This window comes from Onychomys torridus, chromosome 16, assembly GCF_903995425.1.
Source record: "Onychomys torridus chromosome 16, mOncTor1.1, whole genome shotgun sequence".
Taxonomy (NCBI): domain Eukaryota; kingdom Metazoa; phylum Chordata; class Mammalia; order Rodentia; family Cricetidae; genus Onychomys; species Onychomys torridus.
Window position 1 is genome coordinate 57,645,235 of NC_050458.1, and position 25,232 is coordinate 57,670,466.

The window sequence follows — 25,232 nt, forward strand, 5'->3', positions numbered from 1 at the left end:
TAGGATTAAGCACAGAAAAACAATAAATATCACTTAATAGACAGAACAAAAAGCTAAAGGCATATGACACAGCTCAGTCACAGTCCCGGCCTAGCTGGGGCAGAGGAAATGACATGGTACCAAAGATTACATTGGAATAGAAAGCTATAGGACATGCACGTAGTGGATGGACGAGAGCTCACTGTTCATCTGTTGGAGTCACAGTGAATCTTGCCATGGGAGGTCCTTAAATCATTCCAAAGGGGGACTGTGTGACCCTTGACTTTCATTTTGGTGTCTCTTCTACACACATACACGTGCACCAGCTTATGCTGCCATCCATCCAAGACCCAAACCAGTAGATCTCCATTTGACCTTGGGGTTTGAACTTAATGGTAAGCTAAAACAAACAAACAAAAACGTATTTTCTTTATAAACAGCTTCGGTCAAATATTTCACTATAGTGGCAAAACTCCTGCCTAATATACCCACTCACAATTTGTGTCCATTATAATCAGCTGGTCTCGGAGGCCATTATTAATTACATTTGGTGTCATGAAACCATACAGATAAACTGCTACAGAGTGAAAATACACATTGCATTTTACATTCTGCATGGAAGGGACATGTTTAATACCCTGCCAGGTTCTGATACTAAAAGCAGGTTATGTGGCACTGCCTGGCTTCAAGGAGACAGACATTGGTGTTTAGAAGTGCCGTCTTGTACATTCTATCTTGGCTATTACAATAATTCGTATGTAGGAATAATTTTAGACCATGTTAAACAAAAATTTAAAGAAAGAACTATTGCCTTCCCTTAGATATTGATTAGCATAACCAGGTCAATGTGGGAGGAAATAGAAATTTAGTTAAGTGATAAAGAACCCACAGCTCTCCACAGTTGCTTCCCAAACATCCAATATTGAAAATAAATTCCTTCATTCAATAGTCCTTTTTCCAAGTTTCTTATGGCTGCTGTACCAAATAACCACAAACTTAGGGTTTCATGCTTTAAGAAGAGGATCATCTAAAGTTCACCTGGCAGCCTGGTATGACACAAGATGCCTGTACCTCAATCCTTTGTAGACTGAAATAAGAAGACTGAATGTCCAAGCCACCCTAGGCTACATGGCGAGACCAATTTGAAAAAAAAAAAGTAAATAAATGTTAACTGGATTTGGGACTAATGAAACATACGTCCTGAAGGAGATCTGCTCCCCTTACCAGCCTCCATTGTGAACACAATGTGGACTTTATCCATGTAGACAAGGAATATTTTGGCCAAGATCTCAAGTAAAATCAGCCAGAAGCTAAGAAAGTCTACAGATGGAGGGCCACAGTGAAAAAACTTTGGGTTTTCATTGTATCCAGCAAAAAATAATCTGTATTTTTTGTAGACCTCTAATGGAAAGGGTCCTTGATCTAAGCAATAAAGCTTCAATAGTTAAAACAGAATTTGCTGTGTTTGCCTGAACTCTTTGTTCTTGAACACTTTATCATGTGGAAGAGAATTTTAAAAAAAGACAAAGACATGTGTACATCAGAGAAGGTGAGGAGCTTTCTGTGCAAGAAAATAATAAATCCATGATACTGTATTATTTCTTTCTTAAGACTCCAACAAGTACAAGCAAATTCAAGACTAGAAACAATTTCCCTACAAAGAATGAGGCTTCATACACTAAAACCAATGACATATTCTAGATACCAGAAACTCTTCTTGAATATCTTTATGAAACATATTAAAGGCTATTGTCTTACTTGTTGGTCAAGTGTTCTCCAAGTATAATCTTACATTAGACTTTATATGTGAAAAGCATAGCATTGATGTTATTTATGTTCAAATAGAGAACTCAGACATCTCTAACTGATGGTATTTGAACAACTAAGGATGGATCATAGTAAATGCTCATCAGGAAACCAAAACCAGAGGCGAGAAGAAGTGGTACAAAACAGTCTCAATTTCTTAACATCAGTGGACAAACCTTTACATTTCATTTGTCCTTGACAGCCTAATGAGTCCTGAATTCAAAGGATAATAAACAAGGTTGTATGTAGACTATATCCTAATAATTCCCTTGAATTCTTCCTAAATGGTATAGAATAAAAGCAATCAGATTCTTCCCAGGCTTGTGGAATGCCCATGGTGAGACGTCCCAGAGCCAAAGGGATCACTGACTCTGAGTATTCTACTACTCATACTCTCACAGCAAGCTCTCTGAAACAGAGGCATTGTCTCCTCTTGACCGACAAAGAGCTCATATATACAAAGTACCAAGGGCATACACCGATTTCACAGTCCTAGTCAAAATGAAAAATTCAACTGAACCTTGACATCTGAATATAAGCAGAGTTTGTGGCAGAAGTAGATTCTGAGCTTGTAGACTACATAAACATGTTGAATACAGAAGGCCCTCATACAGTCTCATTTGTCTGTCCACACAACCCAAGTATACACTGTTACTGCTCAGCTCTGAACTCAAATGAAATCCAACAAAAACATCCAAGCCACTCTTATTCTTGTTTGTCTCTAAGAATCCAGTTTCAAATGCCACTGTAGCCCTTTAGTAGATTATGCCCACCTAGGGTAAACATTTTTAATAGCATACACTAACAAAGAAAAATCCATTTAATAACACTGCACTTTCACCATCAGGATGTATTTCCAAGAACTTTTATCATTTGATTTTGGTGTTTTTACATTAAATCTTGAACTCTCCTAATTAATTGTGAATATGAAAATATCACTATGTTAATAATCCCATGTAAATAGCAAATACTTGGGAGTGGGTGACGGCTTTCACATTAAGTGGGCATTCATAATCACTTATTTACTGCCCCTTATACCACAACAGACATAATGTCTACTTCATTTCCTAGCCTATAATTGTGCAATAAATTTATTCATCAATTATTATATACTAATGGGCTGTGTAATATCCTTTTAGGATTTTATCATAGGTATTTTATTAAAATTAATAGATTCAATTACAGAAAAAAATTACCCTTTGTCTACTGCTGTTTATTTTAATTGTAAGTAGTTAAAGAGTTTATATTTTGTATTCTTTGATTTGAACCTAAGTTATATATATAATCTAATTCCTGCTGGTAGTTTTTTTATGTATAACTTTTGCATTATAATAAGCCACATGTGAATTTCTGATGTTATTCTTTACACATTCTATTATTAGTATATTAATCAACAGCTGCCAACTTTAGAGTTTTTAATTAGAGAAAAGTAGCTTCATTCATTCATTCCATATACACTTATTACTTGTCTCCTATGTACCAGACACTATCAGTCATCAGTAGATACTTCCACGGTACTTGGAAGTAACATATATATATATATATGTTTGTACACACACATATGCATTTAAGTAAATTTTGAAATTTTAATAAGTTGGTAGTCATTCTGGGATACTATTTCTGAAGCCGCCCAAGAAAGATGAGGAAACAAGCCATATAGATACCCCATGAACCTAAAGGACATAACTGAGATGGTGATGAGGAAGATGTGTATGTACTATTCCAAGATTAACCAAAAGACAGATTGACCAGAAGTAGAGTAATTAGAGGTGAGAGAAATAGATTGAGGCAGAAATTTGTGGTGGAAATTGTACAGGATTGACATGCTTCTCTAAGGTCTTCTGTGGAGAGAGAGAGAGAGAGAGAGAGAGAGAGAGAGAGAGAGAGAGAGGGGAGTTGATGTACTTGAATTCTTCCCACCTATAATGGAGGTCTATTATTATGTTCGGCAGATGCGCTTTGTGTGGTAATTCAGCAATACAGGCTGTCTTTGCTTGTGACTCTCCTAGTCTGACACTCACCTGACAGTCACTGACAAAGGGGAAGTCCACTGAGAGCTATTATTAACACTCACATTCCATAGCCACAGACTAGTCAGAAGCCCAAGGAAAAACCAGATTTCATTGTATATTGCTTTTGTCTGTTACTATGGGCAAATGTAGACACAGTGAGGCCAATAGGAAAATATTCCTATTGGTTAGGAGAGGAAATGATGATGTCTAAACCATGGTAGCACAAGTCAGATTCTAGCTCTGTTTTAAACATAGGAGCAGGAGGATTTGTTGATTCATGGAATGTAGAGAATTGAATTAGAGAGGGAGTTGGAGAAGCACTTTGCTACTGCATATAAAAGGCTTTGGAAGCAAGGCATTAAAGAGGAACACCACAAGTTTGGTTCTGAAACACCAAACTAAAACTTCCATGAGACAGAGACATTGAAATGTAAACAGCTGGGAATATGAGTCTGGGGAAGAGAAAAGAGAGAGGTTTAGGCATCATCAACAGAGGCACAGCATTGTATAAAGAAGAAAAAAGGCCCAAGGCCTGAGTCAGACAGGCAACAACGGACTTAGTAAGAAGTGTTATGATTTAGGAGAGAATGCACCAGTGTGTAGTGTTTCAAAATCTCAGAGCAAATGGGGTTTTAAACTCACCTTTAAGGAGAGAGTGGTCAGTTTTATGGTCCTCTCAATAGGTCAAGTTAAACAAAGACAGATCACTGGTCATGGGATTCAGCAACATGGAGGTCATAGCCAACACTGACAGGGGATCGCTTCATGAATTGGTGGAAATGAAAGCTCACTGGAGTTCTTTAAGAACAGAAAGTTGAGGTCAGAGATGGAGTGGGTCCTGGAAGAAGTTTAGCATACCTATATACAAATAGAGTAATTCAAGAAAACAAGAATAGGGAAGGATACAAAGGAGAGGGAGAGAAAATGCCTGGTTGGTATCTTGACTATGTGGGGAGAGATGGAAGTTGATGCACCTCAGGATGGGAATCCTCTCTGGATTTCAGCCACTGAAATGGTGAGAAGTCAAAGTACAGTAAGTAGCTGAGAAGGTTTGGGGGCAGTGATATGTAGGACAACCTGCTGAGGGCATCTGATTTCCCCCAGGCAAGAGCTCCCAAGATCATTAGCTGAAATGAGAACGGAGGAAAACCCCGGGAGAGAGTAGTGAACTTGTCATCTAGAGTACCAGAGAGTGACAGATTTCTGTTGGCAGACTGCTCTGAGAGACACAATTCATTGGCAGTCATGAACTTCAGTCAGAGCAGATGGTTTGGGATGGTTTCACACATTTATATAACTTTTGGTTGTCTTCACCACCATTCTCCTCCTCATTCTCCTCCCTCTCACATTGAAATCCTCCTCAATAGCCCCTTCCTACTGTCATGTATTCCTTTAGTGTGTGGTCCACTGAATTGAATTAATTTATTGTCCAGTCATGAGTGGAAAGTAATAGCAAGAGAAGCTTATGAGTGTCTACAACACATACCCCCAACAACCTTCAACTTCAACTTCTAGTAGTCCCTCAGGGGAGATTGGACATCATAGACCACTCGCCCATTCATGATGAAACTTTGCTATAGCTAATCTAGGCTAGACTTTTGAGTGCCCTTTTCCCGCTCTAGCTCTCCTTAACTAGGCAGATAAATGAGGCTAAGTGCTGAGAGTTCTCATTTTCATCCATGGCCTTAACGTTAATATTTTTAAATATTAAACATTTTCAGAATATTGGTCTCTTTCCATTTGTGTTTCTGAAACTGGTGAATCATTATAGATAAGTGCCCAGAATCCAGTCACTCACACACCTTTGGCTCTGTACTCCTTCAGTTCCTTTGGTGACGGATTATTATATCTAACTCCTTAGCACCCATTCTCTCTGCCAGAACTCCTTATCTTTCTAGAAATTGCCCATGAAGGATGTAGTTCCAGTTCCCCTCTGCAAGCTCATAATCCCATAGTCCAGTTCCTCACATCTTCCCATCCTCCATGGTGTGGGGCTAGAAGTCAGTCTGCATCCTCTCAGCCCATTCTTACCCATAGTTCTGAAGACAGACTTGAGCGGAACCCTTCCACAGAGTCTGTTCCCTGACTAAGAATGAACTGAGCACCTCCATAGTCCCTTCTTACCACTCAGAGTCCCATCTGCCTTTCTACTTCATCTACCCAAGGACCCAATTCACAGACAGTCTGGATGGTGAGTGACATGGGGTGACAGATTGCAGCACATAGTCTGCTCCTTACCTCAAATTGGACCAATCCTTTCACAGTCCAGATGGTTGACGCTGCTGCAGAAAGCTGGTTAATATGTTGAGTTTACCCCCACAAATAACTTGCTTTGGGGAAAATTTGAGAAATTGGTATCGAAACAAATGGAAGGTCAACTTATTTAGTTGAAAAGAGAAAGTCTCCGTCGAAACATTTGGACAGGTTTCAGTTCAAGTAGAAAAGCACTTCACTTATTCCATTTGAACAGTCTCTGTTGAATAAGCATGAAAAATGTTTTTCATTAGTCCTTCCATACTACACCTGACAAGCAGGGGCAAAACAGGAATTTTTTTCTGTAGTTAACAAATATTCGGTAGTGAAATGGAGCAGCAGGGGAGAGGCACAAGGAATGGTAATTTTGCAAAATGAAAAGGCGCAGGCCCAAACAGCTCATTTATTCCCAAGAAGGAGCAAGAATATGCTAACAAGTGATAAAAATAAATATGAAATTTCTAACTAGAGATTATGATTAAAAACAATTTATAATCGCTCTGAAAATGAGGAGAGGCACTTGGCTTTTGTTATTCGCCTCAATCTGATTTATTTTCTCACACCCCACTCTTTCAACAGGGGACCCCCAACAGTCTTGTTATAGATAGAATTGTTTGTCTCACACCCGGGCTTATGCATGCTATGGTACAAATAGCTTATTCCGCAACCTACTTTTATTTCTGGGTCTAGGACTTTACATTAACACGATTTCCCCCTTACTTTTAATACTCTGAGAATCATTGTACATGTGGAATATCTAGTTTTGAAATGCAAATGCCTTTGACATTTTACTTTAATTCCAATTTGGAAGGTAATTTAAGGGTTTAATTAACAATAAAGATGAATCAACCTATTAAAATGAATACATAAACAGGGAGTAGCAATTTACAAAAACGAAAGGAAATTTTTCTAATGCATTCTCTGTACATTCTTGCTGGAGTGGGAGAGACTACACATCCGTGTACTTCCTCAGACAATTAAGACTAGGAATGACAAGGTCTGAAAGCTGTCTTACTTTAATAGCATCTGAGGCCAGTTAATGGCTGTGAGTACCATTTATAATAAATAGAGTGGGAGAAATCAGTGGCATTTTTGAAGAAAGAGCCAGTAAAGCAAGTAAGCAATTAATTAAAGTCAAAGAGAAATACCTGCTTCAGGTCACTCAAGCAAAAACAAGTAACTCGTTAAGGTGGAAACAGAGTTTTTAATGGACACTAACTATGGGCTCCAAAGTGTGCCAAGCGCTTGCCATGTTGTCTCATGTTTTTCTCAGACTGCTGTATGATAGTTTGATTATTATTCTTTTTATTATTCTTTTTCTTTGGCGTGACAAGACCTAAGCTAACTTTCACATCATCACTCAGCTGGCAAGTGACATGGACAAGATTCACCCTCAAGTCATTCTGATTCCAGACTTACTTTGTACAGAGGTAACTTCTTACAAGTCTGTAGGACTCCAGTTGAAAAGAGGGCAGAGGGATTATAGGAGCAAGGCCGGGTCAAGATCATGACGGGGAAATGCACAGAGACAGATGACAGAATCTATGAGAGCTTGCTGACACTAGACCGACAACTAGGGAGCCTGCATGGGACCAAACTAGGACCTCTGCATGTGGGCGACAGTTTTGTAGCCTGGTCTGTTTGTGGGGCCCCTGGCAGTGGGACCAGGATCTATCCCTGGTGCATGAGCTGGCTTTTTGAAGCCCATTCTATATGCTTGGACACCTTGCTCAGCCTTGATGAGGGAGTGGGGGGTGGGGCTTGGTCCTGCCCTGTTGACTCCCCCATGGGAGGCCTTGCCCTTTCTGAGAAGTGGAGGGGGTGGGTTGGGGAAGGGGAGGGGAGGAGCAGGAGGAGGGAAGGGAAGGGGAACTATGGTTGGTATGTAAAATGAATAAATATAAATGAATTAATTATAAAAAAAAAAAAAGTTGGCAGGGCAGTGGTGGTGTATGCCCTTATTCCCAGCACTCGGGAGGCAGAGGCAGGCAGATCTCTGTGAGTTGGAGGCCAGCCTGGTCTACAGAGCAAGATCCAGGAAAGGCCCCAAAGCTACACAGAGAAACCCTGTCTTGAAACAAAATTAAATAAGTAAATAGATAGGTAGGTAGGTAGATAGATAGATTGATAGATAAATAAACAAATACTTTTAAAAGTCTATAAAATTTTAAATTCATACCTTCTTAAGATGTGTAGAGTAGGGACTGGTGAGTTGGCTCAGTGGTTAACAGCACTTGTTGTTCTTGCAAAGGACGCAGGTTCAATTCCCAGCACCCACATGGAAGCTCACCATTTCCTCAGACCCCAAACATGCATATAATACACAGACATACATGCAGGCAAAACATTCATACACACAAAATAAATCTAAAACAAAAAATATATACTTAAAAAATGTGTAGAGTAGCAAAGTAGATTTCTAAAGTTTTGTAGGATATCTCAATACGCAGGAGAAAAGATTCTTCTGAATGTGCTGAGAATAAGAAAAGCTCTGAAGATGGAACTGTATCCTATTAAAGCCAGGTAGAAATTGTCGTCTGGGGCTGGAGAGATGGCTCAGAGGTTGAGAGCACTGGCTGCTCTTGCAGAGGTCCTGAGTCCAGTTCCCAGCAACCACATGATGGCTCACAACCATCTATAATGAGATCCGGTGCCCTCTTCTGGCAGGCAGGGATATATGCAGAACGTGGTGCACATAATAAATAAATGAATCTTTATAAGAAATTGTCATCTGATGTCAATGTGTATTCACATGAGAGATTCAAAATAAATTTATATTTCTCCCTGTGGATTTTGTGCTATTGTCAATGATAACCTTTCAAATGAATCCCAAGATTGCATGGTTGTGTTTTTTCCTTATAAAAGCAGGAAATATAAATGTCTTTTTTTAAGAAATTTGGGACATAAAGTCATCAATAAGCTATAAAGTTTTCATATGCTTCTGACACGTTATACATTGCTTTCAGATATTTTCACCATAATCCTTTAGTTGGGCAAACAGACACTAATATGTTCATTTAACACCAAGCTTAAAAAACTCAGGAAGGCTAAGATGCCTGTCCCAAGGTTACATGGCTTTTAAATACTATGGATTTAAATGTTATTGGATCCAGCAGAGGCTTTTAGACTGTGCCAAGATTTAATACAAATAGAATGTTTATTGTTTTGAGCCATCACAATTATTCCACAAAACAGGAAACACTGACATAGGAAGCCCCAAAGCGCATCCACACTAAACAGTACAGGCACCTAGGTGCCCTTCAGAAGTAGATGATAAGATGCCATGGCTGAGGACACCACATACATGGCTGAATGCATGGTGTTGAGAAATCAATAGGAAACTGAGCTGGCAATTTTCTCCCTGCTAGCTGGTTTTTTCTTTCTTTCTTTGTGTGTGTTTCTTAATTACTTATTTTATGTTGGATGTTATAGCATAATCACATCCTTTCTTTCTCTCTTTCCTTACTCCAATCCTCTTAAATACCTCTTCTTGATCTTTATCAAATTCATGCCCCTTTTTCCATTAATTCCTATATATGCATATATACATGTATAGACATAAATATTCCTACCTGCTCAGGATAATGTTACTTGCATGTATGTTTTCAGGGTATCCAATACCAAATGGATAACCAATTGGTGTTCCTTGGAGAAGACTATTTCAACTCTCTGCTGGGGGCCATGAAAGAGCTTTGGAACTCATGGAAAATGGCCCACTGGTTAGCAAAGGCACAATAGGTAAATCTCAGAGAGGCAGAGCCCCAAAGCACTATGTTTCCTGCTGAAGACCTCATGATGTTATTGAACCTTATTGCCCTCACTGGTACCACATTCCTCATAATCTATGGGTTGTTTGAAAACTCTCAAGGGGTTTCTAGCCCCTCACTGGACAGTGTCACTGGTACTTATAATAACAGTGAGTGACTTTTTCCAAGCATTGCTGCTGATTAATGATTCAACCACCAACCATAGAAAGAATTTAGAGATGTAGATTGTTAGTAAAGTTAGGTTAAGATGTTTTCATTAATGGCTTTGAATCTTGGGAAACAATTTAAAGTTTAGAAAGGCACACTTTTGTTAGTTGAGCTATGGACATGTTGAGGTCAAGGAACAAGAAAGAAGACAGCCAGATTATTACTAGCTGATGTGCCTTGCTTGCTAAAGATGGGTTGGTGACCAAAGGCGATAATTAATTTCTAGTACCCATTTTGCCCCCAGCTTCCTCATATGATTTAATAAAATAATGTTGATGAGTGGATGATCCTTCTGAGGACTTAAAGTAGAAATGACTGATTATTTTATATATATAAAAGTTTAGATTTGTGACTCTTTTAAGATTTTTTATAAGATTGGCTTTTGAGATAAATAATAAAATGATTGACCCTTTCTTTGTAACCACAAACAGCTGTCTGCCAGTACAAAAGGAACTGGCTGAAATTTACTTGGCTTGCTTAAAACTTTGTTAATCAATTATAAAAGAATCATTGCTTTGGGGATGCGGATGTTATGGTGGGAAAATTAATACAAAGGAAAATGTTTAATTACTTGTGGGCTTCTAAGAAAAGCATGTAACTTGTGATTATAATGTGATTTCCTGCCGTGGAGAGATTTCGATTTGTTCTTTGGAAACTGTGTGACTTGTGGTTGTGAGAGAATCTTTTCTCGCGTAGGACTTTTGTCTTACGAAGTATGGCAGGGATAAGAGAAAAGTAAGAGAGGTAGAAGGAAAACATCAGGGAAGAAGTAGAAGGGGAAGAAAGAGAAGGAAAAGGACAGGATAGAAGAACAGAACAGAAGAGGAATAGCAGAATGAGAAAATAAAATGAAGGCGTGACTTTGTCCCTCAGAGAAGTTCCTGGGTGTGTCTGTACATCTGTCTGGCAGTTTTGCCAACTCCACACCTCCTCTTCAGAACACGACTCTCTGGGCAACCCTCAGCATTGCTCAGTTACCGTCATTTGTCGTGTAGGGTTGAGGCCTGTTGGGCTTTTCCATGTCCACTCTGGCGTGTCTATTGCTGTCATCCATGTTCAGCTCATGTTTGGGCATTCATGTTGGTGAGACTCTATGGATGTAGCTTCTGACCTCACAAGGGGGCGCAATCTCGGAGCAAAGTCTCTGCTACTCTAGTTCTTAAACTCATTCTTCTCCCTCTTTCACAAAGATCCCTGAGCCTTAGGTTGTGGATATATTTGTTGGGACTGGGCTCCACATGTATTGATCATGATTTCTATAATGGTCTCTATATGTTGCAAAGAGAAATTTCCTTGATGTGGGTAGAAACTACACTTATCTGTGAGTATGAGGTCAACTATTTAGAATGTAGTTAGGGATTATGCTGATTTAGTAAAGAAGTGGTTGTAGGTTTGCTTCCAAGATCCATGAATTCACTATCCTAAGGCAGCTGGCCAGATTTCCAGCATCAAGAATGATTTCCTTCTGGTTGAGTGGTCCTCAAGTCTAATTTTCTTGGTTGCTGCCACAATATACATGCCATTTCTGTACCCTTAGGGTTAACATCCTATGCCAGCCATTGCTGTGGTTCACCAGCATCATAGTGACATAGGACTGTTGGTTGATTTCTACTCCTTGGTGCCTTCTGATACCATGAAAAGTATTCCTCAGAAAGGAGGCTCTCAGGTAATTCTAGCCCAGTGGCGTCTTCAGCAATAGGGACTTACCTTCCACCTCTTGGAGATAAGGGTGGGGCACTAAAGGTACTAACAAATCTGTAATGTTGTGGGAGTCTTTTGGACAACATTGACCAACAATCCAAAAGAGAGCTTCTCATGCCTGGAGTTGAGAATTATGTTAAATGTTTCTCACTCTTGGAGGGAACATTGTCAGTAAGATGAGAGAATTTTATAAAAAAACTCTATATGTATATTTATACACAGACTCACATGTATTATAGATTTTTAGGGTAGGTAATAATAGTATGATTATTTATGACTGTGGTGATATTTTATTTGTGCTGAAATGTGGTGATATTTTATTTGTGCTTTAATAAATAAAGCTTGCCTGGAGATCAGAGGAAAAAGGCCAGCAAATAAAAAAGTCAGGCAGTGGTAGCACACACCCTTAATCCTATCACTTAGCAGGCAGGATCTCTGTGTGTTCAAGGCCACACTGGGAACAGAGCCAGGTGTGGTAGCATACTCCTTAATTCCAACACTAGTTAACCATGGAGGTCTGGAGGTATGTACAAACAGACAGAAAGTGACAGAGCTGTGTAGGAAAAGGAAGTGATGTAGCTGGACAGAGAGCAAATCAGATAGCAGAACAGCAAGGCATATGTGCCTGGGTAGACAGGAAGTAAGTCACATTTGGAAGCCGCAGAGTTGGTGAGGTGAGGTTGGCTGTGATTTTTCCCTATTTCCCTGATCTCTCTAAGGCTTTCATCCCTATATTTGGCTCCATGTTTTTTTATTTAATAATACCATTTATAAATTCATCTACATATGACTATTTAGAAATCCTTACTGCTAGTATACTTTCTTTCCTTATTCTGTGTTTATCTCCCTCCTTCCTCCCTAATTCGAGGCCCCATTTGCCATTTCCTGATCAGATCGATTGAACCCCCTGCTGTTCTCCTCTCTATTGCCCCACCAACACCCCAGCAGTGGTCCATTTTTACTCTCCAGCTTTCGAAGATTTTGATGTAGGGGCCTCTGATGACAGAGGATAGTTGATGTTTGTCTTTCTGAGTTCCATCATTCAATATGACCTTTTCTAGTTCCATACAATTACCTGCAAAGTTCATAATTTTATTTTGCTTTACACATGACTAGCATTCCATATTTTCATTATGTATTTGTTGTTTGAAGGACATTTGAGTTGTTTCCATTTCCTGGATGTTGTAGATAGAATAGAAATTAACATGGATGAGTAAGAACCTATTATGTATAATGCTAAATCCTTTCAGTATGTGTCAAGGAGTGGTATCTATGGGTTATATGATAGATTTATTTTCAGCCTTTTGAGAATTCCTGACATTGATTTTAATAGTGTCAGTATCAGTTTTCAACTCTACTAATAGTGGATAAGAGTCCCCTTTTCCCCACACCCCTTCCAGCATTTCTTGTCAGTTGTCTTGTTGAGCTTTGTGTTTCTGACTGGTATAAGATGAAATCTCCAAGCTGATTTGATTGACATTTTCCTAACTGCTAGGGATGATGCACATTTTTTGACATGTTTCTTCCTTAGCTAGTTTTGTTTCTTTTGAGAGCTGTCTGCTCAGATCTCAGCTTCATTTTTCAAATGGGTCTTAGTTTACTTATTGGTTTTTATTTCTTTATACATTCTGTATATTAATCCTTTCTTAGATATATAGATGGCAAGAATTCTGTCCATTCTGTGGGCTTCCTCTTCACTTGGTTGATGGTTTCTTAGCTGTGCAGGGTCTTTTTAGTTTTATGAAGTCCCATGTATCAATTGTTGGCCTAAAGTCCTTTCCTACACCTGTATCTTGTAGGGCACTGTCTGTGTTTTCTTCTAGCAGTTTCAGTGGTTTAGGCTTCACATTTAGGTCTTTGATCCATCTGGAAATATTTTTGTGCAAGGTAATAAATACTGCTCTGGTTTAATTCTTCTGCATGTGGACATCCACTTTCCTCAGTACCAATTGTTAAAAGATGCTTTCTTTTCTACAGTGTATGTTTTGAGCATCTTCATCAAATATTCAGGGGTTAAAGTTATGTGTACTCATGTTTGGGTCTTCTATTTTGTTCTACTGGTCACCTTATCTGTTTTGTGCCAGTACCTTGTTTTTGTTATTTGTTATTATGGCATATGTTTCCTATTGTTTTTGTTACTATGGCTATGTGATATATCTTAAGACACTGAATGACAGGTATTTCTTCCAGCATTGTTGTTTATTTACAGGACTGTTTTGGCTATCAGGGTCTTTTTTATGGTTCCAAATGAATTTAGGATAGTTTTTTTTTAATATGAATTAATTGAGATTGCATTTAATCTACTGACAGTGGCTTTTGGTAGAATAGTCATTTTCACAGTATTAATTCTACCAATAATGAACATGGAATGTCTTTCTGTTTTCTAGGGTCTTTGTCTCTTTAATCAGAGGTTTAAACCTTTCATTGTGCAGATTCTTCCCATCCTTTGTTTATTCCTAGATATTTTATTTTCTTTGAAGCTATTGTGAATAGGAGTGTGTCCATAATCTCTTTGTCTATATGGTTTTTTGTTGTGGTTGTTAGAAAAGCTATTTATTTGAGCAAGTTGATTCTGTAACCTGCCACATTGCTGAATTTATCATTTCTAGAAGTTTTCAGGTAGCATTTTTGGGATCTCTAATGTATAGTATTGTATAATCTGCAAATAAGGATAGTTTGACTTCTTTTTCCCTACTTGTATCCTTCAATTTCCTTTTGCTTTGTTGCTCTAGTTAGTACTTTGAGACTAATATTGAAAATGAGTATAAATAATGGACATCTCTATCTTGTCCTGGCTTTAGCAGGATTGCTTCAAGATTTTCCCCATTTGTGATAATGTTGACTGTGTGTTTCTAATATATAGCTCCTATTATGTTCAGTTATGCTCTCTCTAGACCTACATTCTCTAGGACTTTTATCATGAGGGCATGTTGGATTTTGCTAAATATTTTCTTCTGTGTCTATTGAGATGTGATTTTTTTCTTTAAGTCGATTTATGTGGTTTATTATATCTATTGACTTGAGTATGTTGAACTATCCCTGCATTTCTTCTACAATGCCAACCTAGTCATGATGGATAATTTTCTTGATGTATGTCTGCATTCTATTTGTAAGTGTTTTATTGAGGATTGGTGAATCTACATTTATCATGGATATTGGATTGTAGTTTTCCTTTTTAATTGTATCTTGACCTGGTTTGGTCTGAGAGTGATCCTTGCTTCATAGAAAATGTTTGAGAATGTTCCTTCTGTAGGCTTCTTCTCCTTAAGTTCATCAAGCTATTTCTTTGTGTCTTTTTAACTCTGGATTCTTTGATGATGTTTGTGACAGCTCTTTTAAATTCTGTGTGCTGGAGTTCATCTAAGTAATTTTCATTGCCAAACATTGTTATGGGACTGGTAGGTTTTGCAGAGAAGATATTGACTTGATCTTTTATATTGTTTGTAATTTTGCCATGAGATCTGGGCATGTGGACTTCTTTTGTTAGTTCTAAGTCTGATATGGACAGAGCAGGTTGAGACAGAAAAGAGAATGCATAAGCAGGTTGGGACTAGAGATTAGAAATGGTTTGAAAGGAATGAAGTCAGGTAGACAGAGTAGACTTGGGTAGTATACAGGATGTGCCTCGTCATCCAAGCCTGGGCTGTAGGGTTAGAGCTGTCTGGATAGAGAGTTGGGGTGTGGCATGGAAAGGTCTTTTGTGATTGGGGGTGGGAAGTGTGGATCTTGGCAGAAGCCTAGAGATTGGATGCAGTGTGGGCAAGGGTGGCCAAAGTAGGCTCAGTCACTGGATGCAGAACCCAGGCTAGATCTGGAAAGGTGGAGATGGTATGTGGGACAGGGTTAGACCCTGGGAAAGGTTGTGGTGATCTGGGATAGTAGCTTTCCTAGTGTCAGAAGGTGCTATATAGGCTGCTGGGGAAGGGAAGGCATCAAAGAGCTTATCTAGATGTGAATTCTACAATCTGCAGTACCAATCTGACAGGTGAGATGTGCCAAGTGCAACAGTGGTGAGACTGTTATAGGGGCAACCAACTCCTTTTTTTTATTGGCTTTGAGGTCCAATCCACAAGAGATACTTTACGCCTGCTTTTGTAAACCCAGTCAAGAACTCATGGCTGGGGATGTCTTGGGCCTTAAAGATAAACTTAATATTGTTGTTTAGCTAAAGTGGCATGATGTCATGCTGATATATATATATGTGTGTGTGTGTGTGTGTGTGTGTGTGTGTGTGTGTGTGTGTGTGTGTGTTTATACCCATAGATAAATTCTACTACCAGCTTGAATTAGAGATATCTCATGCTCAGTGATTGGTGATGAATCCAGAGGCCCATGGCTGTTCAAGTTGCAAAGACTTTGTAAGAGTTGAGTGCTAGGCTCTCAATAGGACATGTATTACACCCCCTCTAAGGGCCATTGCCAAAGAGGGAGCAGAAAAATGTAAGAGCTGGAATATAGGGGAAAGGACTGTGAACTGCTGTTTTCTAGGCTTGGTACTCATTGCAATCATGACCTCACAGTACTTATGGTTGCCCATACTAGACCCAACTGACTGGCTCTGTCCTCATTCAAGCACATATCAGGGTGGGACTCACAGAATCACATTCCACCCTGAGCTATTGCTGCTGATAGATTTTGGAGGAGGGTATTGTCTTTGTCTTCTGTTGTGTATGCACAGAGGAGCCCACCAGGCCTCAGCAGGTAGTTCCAAACCCATAGTTAAACACAGATGATCCTAGAAAAATTCAGTGGCTCTCAAAAGAAATATAGAATAAAGAGGGTGGAGAGACAGAGCTCCCATAGGCCTTCCTGAAGAAAACTTGCAGTTACCAAATCTTCCTCAATGTTTCTTACTATGAAATTCCAGTGATATTACACCATCATCCTATTACTCCTAGGGAATGTGTCAGCTAGTGGCTGGTTTAACTTTAAGTTTTCATACATTAACCTATTCAATAATCACAAAATTTCTAAAGCAATGGATAGGATCATTCCATTTTCTAGAAGAAACTAGGACAGGCTGAGACCATCATAATAATACTAGTAAGTAGCTGCTTGGGCCAGTTTTGCTGCAGTTAATAATAAAACCTCAAAACAGCTATATAGCACACTTAGAGTGTTATCACCTCAAGAGCACACACAGGAGTCACTGGCTGAGGTCAAGTGTGCAGCTCCCTGCCCTGCCCCATACAGACACCAACTTGGAAAAGCAGCCCTACCACAGAGAACTGCTTACAGCTCTTATTCAAAGGCACATGTGAGCATGCTTCCTAGCCACAGTGTGGAATGGGCAAACCTCTACACATAGGGAGCATGTAGAGAGATCACATGTTTCTAGAAGATTTCACTCTACCAAAGTTCATTAATGAGATGGCAAATATTTGGCTCTTTCTTTACATAACCAAACCCAAACTTTTATCTTAACATGAGGCCAGACTTAGAATTCTTCCTCAGGCCTAGCTGTGGTTCTGTAGTTGTAGAGGCTTGAGAGCAATTAATCAAAATGTCTACTTCACACCAATGATTTGCTTTTACTTTTTTGAAAGCATTAACTACTAAATTGTCCAGTTGTTTGCAAATATATTTTTAGATTATAAGCATCCATGGTTGAAATAAAGTAGTTCCACCTCTCTTTCTATAGTTATTTAACCAATGCCAACTGCAGTGCATAAATACTCAATAGAAATTTCCAAAAGTAAATAATTCATGAAATTTCATTTTAAAGACATTTCACTTTTTCCCTTTTATTGAAAATAGATCCTTTTCTACTATAATATATCATGGTTATAGTTTCCCAGCCCTCTACTCCTCCCAGTTCCTCCCCACCTCCCCTCCCATCCAGATCTACTCCCTTTCTGTCTCTCATTAAAAATGAACATGCTTCTAAGAGATAATACTAAAATATAACAAAATAAAAAACAATAACAAAGACTATCACATCTAAGTTTGGGTGGGGCATTACATTTTTAATCACATGTATGTGTGTGTCTGTGTTGGGGTATGTACACATGGCTGCAGTTGCCCATAGAGGCCAAAGGCATCAAATTCCCTGAAGCTGGAGTTACAGGCAGTTGTGCACTTCCTGGTATGGGTGCTGGGAACCATATTTGAGACATCTTCAAGAATAGTATGTGCCACTGAGCCAACTCACCAGCTGCCAAATTCATAGGAGCATGATGAAATCTCATACAATACAGTTCCTACCTGACCAGAAATAAAACATCCCTTCATCCAGTGTTATCCACAACACGTATGTTATTGGCCTGTTAGTCTCTTGGTGATCCTTGAAGGTTTTTTGGGCCCACGATCATGGAACTGCACTGCTTGTTTTTAAGTAAAAATTACGATGATAGTGATTTGAATGAGAATGAGAGAATGGCCCCCATAGTTTCATGAACACTTGGTCCCCAGCTGGTGGAACTGAGGAAGGATTGGGAGGTGGGGCTTTGTGGGAGGCGGTGTGTCACTGGAGGCAGGCTTTGAGGATTCCAAAGACTTAGAAAAGACTTACACCATTCTCAACGTCTCTCCCTCTGCTCCATTGCAGCATCTGAAGATACGAATTCTCAGTGACTGCTTAGTGCTAACCCTGCCTCCCTGCTGCCATGCTCCCACCATGGTGGCCATGGACTCTAATGCTCTGAAACTGTAGATCCCAATTAAACACATTCTTTTTGTTTGAAAAAAAAAATTCTTCATACATTATGTTTTGATCAGCTTTCCCAACTCCTCCCAGATCCTCCCCTTCCCTCCACCCACCCAACTTCATGCCTTCTCTTTCACACTCTTTCTTTAGGGAATAAATAGGCAACCAAAAAACAAACCAAACTTTAAAAATGAACACACACACACACACACACACACACACACACACACACACCACAAAAATCAGAAACCATAATACATAAACAAAAGACCAGTAAGATAAAAATGCCCAAACAAGCATTGTTAAGACAAAATAACTCCAAAAACTACCATCCAGTTCATTTTGTGTTAGCCAACTACTGCTGAGTGTGGCGTCTACCCTTAAGTGTGAGACTCCATTGGAGAAAACTGAGTTTTTCCTTGGCAAGCTGATGTCAATTGCAGATAACTTCTTGGCTATTTCCCTCTCAGCCCTGGGGCCCCCATCTCTTGTACCTGTGCAGGTCCTATGGATGCTGCCATGGTCTCTGTGAGTTTATATGTGCGTCAGTCCTATTGCATCAAGAAGATACTGTTTCCTTGGTGTCATCCACCCCTGCTGGTTCTTACAAACTTTTTGCATCCTCATTCTCAAAGCTTTCTGACCTCTGAGGGGAGGGATTTACTGATAACATCCCACTGATGGCTGAAATTTCTAAAAGCTCTCACTCTCTACACATTGTTTAGTTGTGGGTCTCTGCCTTAGTTCCAATCTACTGCAAGAGGAAGCTTCTCTGATGATGGCTGAACAAGACACTAATCTAGGCACCAATTTATGGTTATTAAAAATGTCATTAGGAGTCATGTTATTTTTATGTTCCTTTAGCAGAACAATAGTATTTAGTTTTTCCCTGAGCCTATTCCATCTCAGGCTATTGCCCACAAGAGCGGTATTAAGCATGAGTTCCATCTCATCCAGTGGATCTTAAATCCAATCAGAGATTAGTGGGTTATTCCTACAATGTTTGCACCACTATTGCATCAGCATGTTTTAGAGGCAGGTCATCATTGTAGATCACAGGATTTGTAGCTGGGTTATTGTTTACCTTTCTCCTCCAGTGGCATCTAGAGTACCTTCCAGTACCATGAACACTATTAAGTGGGGATGAAGGCTCTGATTAGGCACCAGCTCAATTTCTCCATGTTCAACAAAATATTTAAATGTTTAGTAACAAGGCCTTACCACCAGTTTGTGGAGAGCAACCAATAGCCTTTTCTAGAGCCTGAGATATTTGGGGGTTTCCATGAGATACCTTTGCCTGATGGCTCCACTAAATATAACCCATTTCTGGCACTGGAGGTTTCACTGGGTGGCGAAAGACGTCTAGTTGGTAGGTGGGGCATTGTCACTTCCATTGTTTGGTGACTTCAGTAAGATTCTACAGGAATACATTTCTACATGATCCCTCAATTGGCCCTTAGTGTTAACTGTCCCTCCCAGTATGCCCTCCCTCACCCCTTTCTTCTATCCCTCCTCATTTTATTCTCCTGCACTGGCCTCCCTCCATCTCTCTATAACTATGCATTTTATTTTCTGTTCCTTGGAAGATCCTCCCTTCCTTACTAGTCCCTTACTCAATACCTAATCTCTGTGGTTATATGGATTGTAGCATACCTATTGAGGATGAAAATCTAACATCCACATAGAAGAGGGAAAAGGCAATATTTGTCTTTGGGGGTCTGAGTTACTTGACTCAGGATGATTTTTTTCTGACTCCATCCATTTACCTGCAAATTTCATTTTTCATAAAATTTCATTTTATGTATACAATCATATCATCTTTAAACAAGGATACTTCGACTTCATTCTTTGCTATATTCATCTTGATCTCCTTCCATTGTTTTTTTGCTCTTGCTAAGACTTCAGGTGCTATATTGAATAGATATGGAGAGAGTAGACAACCTTGTATTCCTGATTTCAGTGGAAATGCTTCCAGTTTCTCCATATCTAGGTTGACATTGGCTGTGGGATTGCTGTAAATTTCTTTTATTGTGTTGATGTATGTGGCTTATATCTCTATTCCCTCCAGGACTTTTATTATAAAGGTATGTTGGATTTTGTCAAAGGCCTTTTCTGCATCTAATGAGATAATCATGTGAGTTTTAATTCTTAGTCTGTTTATATGGTGTATTATGTTTATCCATTTATGTATGTTGAACCGTCCCTGCATCTCTGGAATAAAGCCTGTTTAGTTATGGTGGATAATCTTTTTGATGTGTTCTTGGATTTGCTTTGTAATTATTTTATTGAGAATTTTTACATCTATGTTCATAAGGGGTATTTGTAATTTTTTTGTTGGGCCTTTGTGTGGTTTAGGGTATCAGGGTACTTGTGATCTTATAAAAATAATTATTAAATGTTTCTTCAGTTTCTACATTATGGAATAAATAGAGGAGTACTGGTGTTAATTGTTTTTTGAAGGTCTGATAGAATTTTGCACTGAATCCATCTGGCCTGGGGCTTTGAGGGGGTTGGCAGATTTTCAATAACTGTTTCTATTTCGTTAGGGGTTATTGCTCTGTTTAAATTGCCTACATGATACTTATTTAAAATTGTAAACTGCATATACCAAAAAATACATCTATTACTTTACCAGTTTGCTGGAGTATAGGCTTTTAGAGTTTGTCCTTATGGTTCTCTGGATTTCCTCACTGTCTGTTGTGATGTCCACATTTTTACCTTTAATTTTATTAATTTGGATCTTCTCTGTCCATCTCTCCATCTTTTAACTTAGCTAATGACTTATCAATCTTATTGATGTATTAAAAGAAACAACTTGTTTCATTGTGGGGTTTTTTTGTATAGTTTGTTTCTACTTTGTTGAATTTAGCCCTAAGTTTTATTATTTCTTGACATCTACTCTTTTGGGTACAATTTCTTCTTTTTGTTCTAGAGATTTCAGATTCGCCATTAAGATGCTAATATGAGATTTCTCTATTTCTCTCATTCTCTCTCTCTCTCTCTCTCTCTCTCTCTCTCTCTCTCTCTCTCTTAAATATATATACTTGGTGCTATGAACTTGCTTCTTAGAACTGCCTTCATTGTGTCCCATAGATTTGGATATGTTGTACTTTCATTTTTATTAATTTCCTTCCTATTTTCTATCTTTGCTCATTTTTCATTCAGTAGCGAGTTGATCAATTTGTATACTTTTTGTTGTTTCTGTTGTTGTTGATATTCAGCTTTAATCCATGGTGGTCAGAGTAAATGCAGGGTGTTTTTCAGTCTTTGTATATATGGTGAGACTTGTTTTGTTTCCAAGTACATAATCATTTTTAGAGACAGTTGCATGAGTTGCTGAGAAGTAAGTATATTCTTCTGTGTTTTGGTGAAATGTTCTATAAATGTCTACTAGGTCCATTTGATTTATGATATCATTAACTCCAGAATTTATCTATTTTTTGTCTGAATGATCTGTCTATTGGTGAGAGTTGTGTATTGAAGTCACCCTTTATCACTGTGTGAGGGTCAATATGTGATTGATTTTAGGAATAGTAGTGTTTCATTTATGAACTCACATACCCTTGTGTTTGGTGTATAAATGTTTAAAATTGAAATAAATGTCTTCTCAGCTGGCTTTATTATCTGATAAGTAATGTAGTATGCTTCCCAATTCTTCTGATTAGTTTTTGTTTGAAATCTATTTTTTCAGGTATTAAAATGGCTATACCTACTTGCTTTGGGTCCATTTGCTTGGAATACCATTTTACACACTTTTATCTTTAGGTGATATGTATCACTGATGGTAAGTCATGTTTCTTGGATGCAGTAGAAGGTGGATGCTGTTTTCTAATCCATTCTGTTGGTCTTTGTATTTTTGTTGGGAACTTGATACCACAAATATTGAGAGTTCTCAATAAGGGGTGTTTAGTGATTCCTGGTATTTTGTTCTTATGGTGTAGGCTTTTTCCTCCTATTTATATCATATACACATATGTGTTTATGTATGTATGTATGTATGTATGTATGTATGTATGTATGTATGTATATCCTGTGTTTTCTTAGGTGTGGCTAACCACTTCAGCCTGAATATTTTCTTCTAGTATCTTCTGTATAACTAGATTAGATACTGCTAAAATTTGGTTTTACTAGGGCATGTTTTTCTTGCTCCATTGCTTGTAATTGACTATTTTTTCTTGGTTTATAGCAGGAGATAGCATCTGTAGTCTCTCAGATTTGTGGAACACAAATTTTTGGAACATCAATCCAGGTCCTTTTGGCTTCCAGGGTCTCCATTGAGAAGCCAGGTGTTACTCTAACAGGGCTGCCTTTATGTATTCCTTGGTTTTTTTCTCTTGCAACTTTTAATATTCTTTATTTGTTCTGTGCACATAGTGTTTTGATTATTATGTATCTTGGGGAATTTCTTTTCTGGTCCAGTCTATTTGGTGTTCTGTATGTTTATTGTACCTTAATAGGTAAGCATCTCTTTCTTTAGGTTGGGGAAAATTTCTTCTAGAATTTTGTTGAAAATATTTTCTGTGCCTTTGACCTGGATTTTTTCTCCTGCTTCTATTCCTTTCATTTGTAGATTTGGTCTTTTCATAGTGGCACAGATTTCCTGGAGGTAGATAGATAGATAGATAGATAGATAGATAGATAGATAGATATTATATTTAACACTTTGATTGAGGTATTAATTTTTTCTGCCTTATATTCAATGGCTGAGATTTTCTCTTCCATCTCTTATACTCTGTCAATTTTTGACTTCCTAAATTTTTCATTTTCAGTTTGGGCTTTCTTTAGTGATTCTATTTTGTTAAATTCTTTCTTGTCTTGAATTATTTTCATTATTTCATTCCACTGTGTTCTCATAGACTTCATTAAGGGGTTTATTCATATCCTCTTTAATGTCCTTGAATATATTCATGATTGCTATTTTGAAGTTCTAGTGTTTCAGCCATATTGCATTTCTCAGGGCCTACTGTATTACTGGGTTCTGGTAGAGGCAAATTGTCTTGGCTACTAATGTTCGTGTTTCTGTGTTGGTCTCTAGGCATCTGACTTAGGATGACTAAGGTTATTCTAGGTGTTGTTGTCTGGTCTTGTATTTATTGGGTGGCTGTTCCATTCCTTGGTTTCTGTTGCCCTCTCTGGAATTTAGGAAAGTGTTGTGGCTCTGTTCCCTAGTAGAAAGTGCTTCTGCATGTCAATGGGTTGCAGAAAGGAATAGAGATGGGCTAGGAGAAAAGGCTAAGAGAGGCTGTAGGAAGAGCTAAGGGGATCTTGTCCACACTATGAGATAGGGAGTTGGAGGTGTGATGAAGGGTTTGTGGAGGTAGGTTGCAGTAAGACATGTCTGGAGATAGAGAATGAAAAGGCTGGGGGACTCTGGGTCTCTACCAACAGTTGGAGTCTCCAGTAAATGGAGATGAAGTGAGAGTAGGGACACCTGTAAGAAGGTTGTTACAGAGCTGAAAGTAAGAATGGAAAGATTATAATGGAGGACAAGAAGGATAGTGAAAACCACTTATCAGAGTCCAGCTAAGTGTGGGCACATTGGGGTACCAATTAGACAGTGGTTCTACATATCATTAACTGACTAAAAGGAATAGGAATGGGCTAGAAGGGAGAGCTGAGAGGTTCTACCAGAGAATGGGATAAATTTCTTTTATGAGTTGCTTGTTCATGGTGTCTTACCTCAGTCATTAAAAAATAAATAATGTAGAAGTTGGTATTGGGACTATTGCTGTGACAGGCCTGACCATGTTTTGTTGTTATTTGTGTATTTATTGAGGAAAAACATTGAGACTTTGTGCTGGGAAAGTGTTTGGATGCTGTAACAGGGCTTAATGAGCCATCCTCATAGGACCACCAAAGGCAATAGTACTGAGAGCAATGTGGCCTATGAAGGCCCAGCTCAAGAAGTCTCAAGGGGGAACGGTATTCACTACTTTCAGCCTATGTGCTAAGACTATGCCTGAGGCAAAGTCAAAAAATATCAACTAGTTTCTTTGGCAGAGAAGATTTCAAGACAGCTCACATTGATTCTCCCATGTCATCCTTAGCAACCACTCTTATGCAGATCTGCAATGTAAAAGAACAAATGAGACAAAAAGAAATAACAAATTGTGTGGTTTGGGGCAGGGGGTGGGGAAATGGCACCAGGAAACTCAATACTGCAGCCAAAGCTTGGGCTGAAAGAGATCATATTAAAGAAAGGCCTAATCCAAAATGGAGTAATGGGAAGGATACCCTCAGGGCAAGACACTACCTACTAAACTTCCAATTTGTAAACAGAAGGGCCTGAAGAATTGTCTGTTCCTAAAGAGCAGTAACAGATCCATAAAAATATCTACCAAGAAAAGCTGCAGACAGGGAGTGGAATCAGCCTAAGGGGTGGAGGGAGAAGTGTGCAGCAACCAGTGACAGAAGTCACTGGAGCTCTCCGAGTCCTTTGACACCATCCATAGAGCTACAGGACATAGCATTTGCCCTTCTGGCTTTAGTCTTGCTTTGTTCCAGTATTTCCTCATGATGCCCCAATTCCTCCCTTTTGGAATGGTAACATATTCTGTGCCATTGTATGCTGAAAGCACATCATCTACTTTTTTATTTTGGAGATTACAATGAAGAGATGATTGCCTTGAGTCTCAGAAGAGAGTTTGGGCTTTGGACTTTTAACTGTTGAGACTGTGAAAGATTATTATTGTGGGAATTATTAGGGCAACTCCATGTAGTTAAAAGGGAGGTTTATTTGGGGGTAACTTACAACAAGTAAAGGGATAGGTTACAGGACCTGGGAGAGATGAAGTGCAGTCCAGCAATGTTCTCTGGACAACTCTGCTCCATCTACCATCCAGTATCCAGGATCACCAGGAA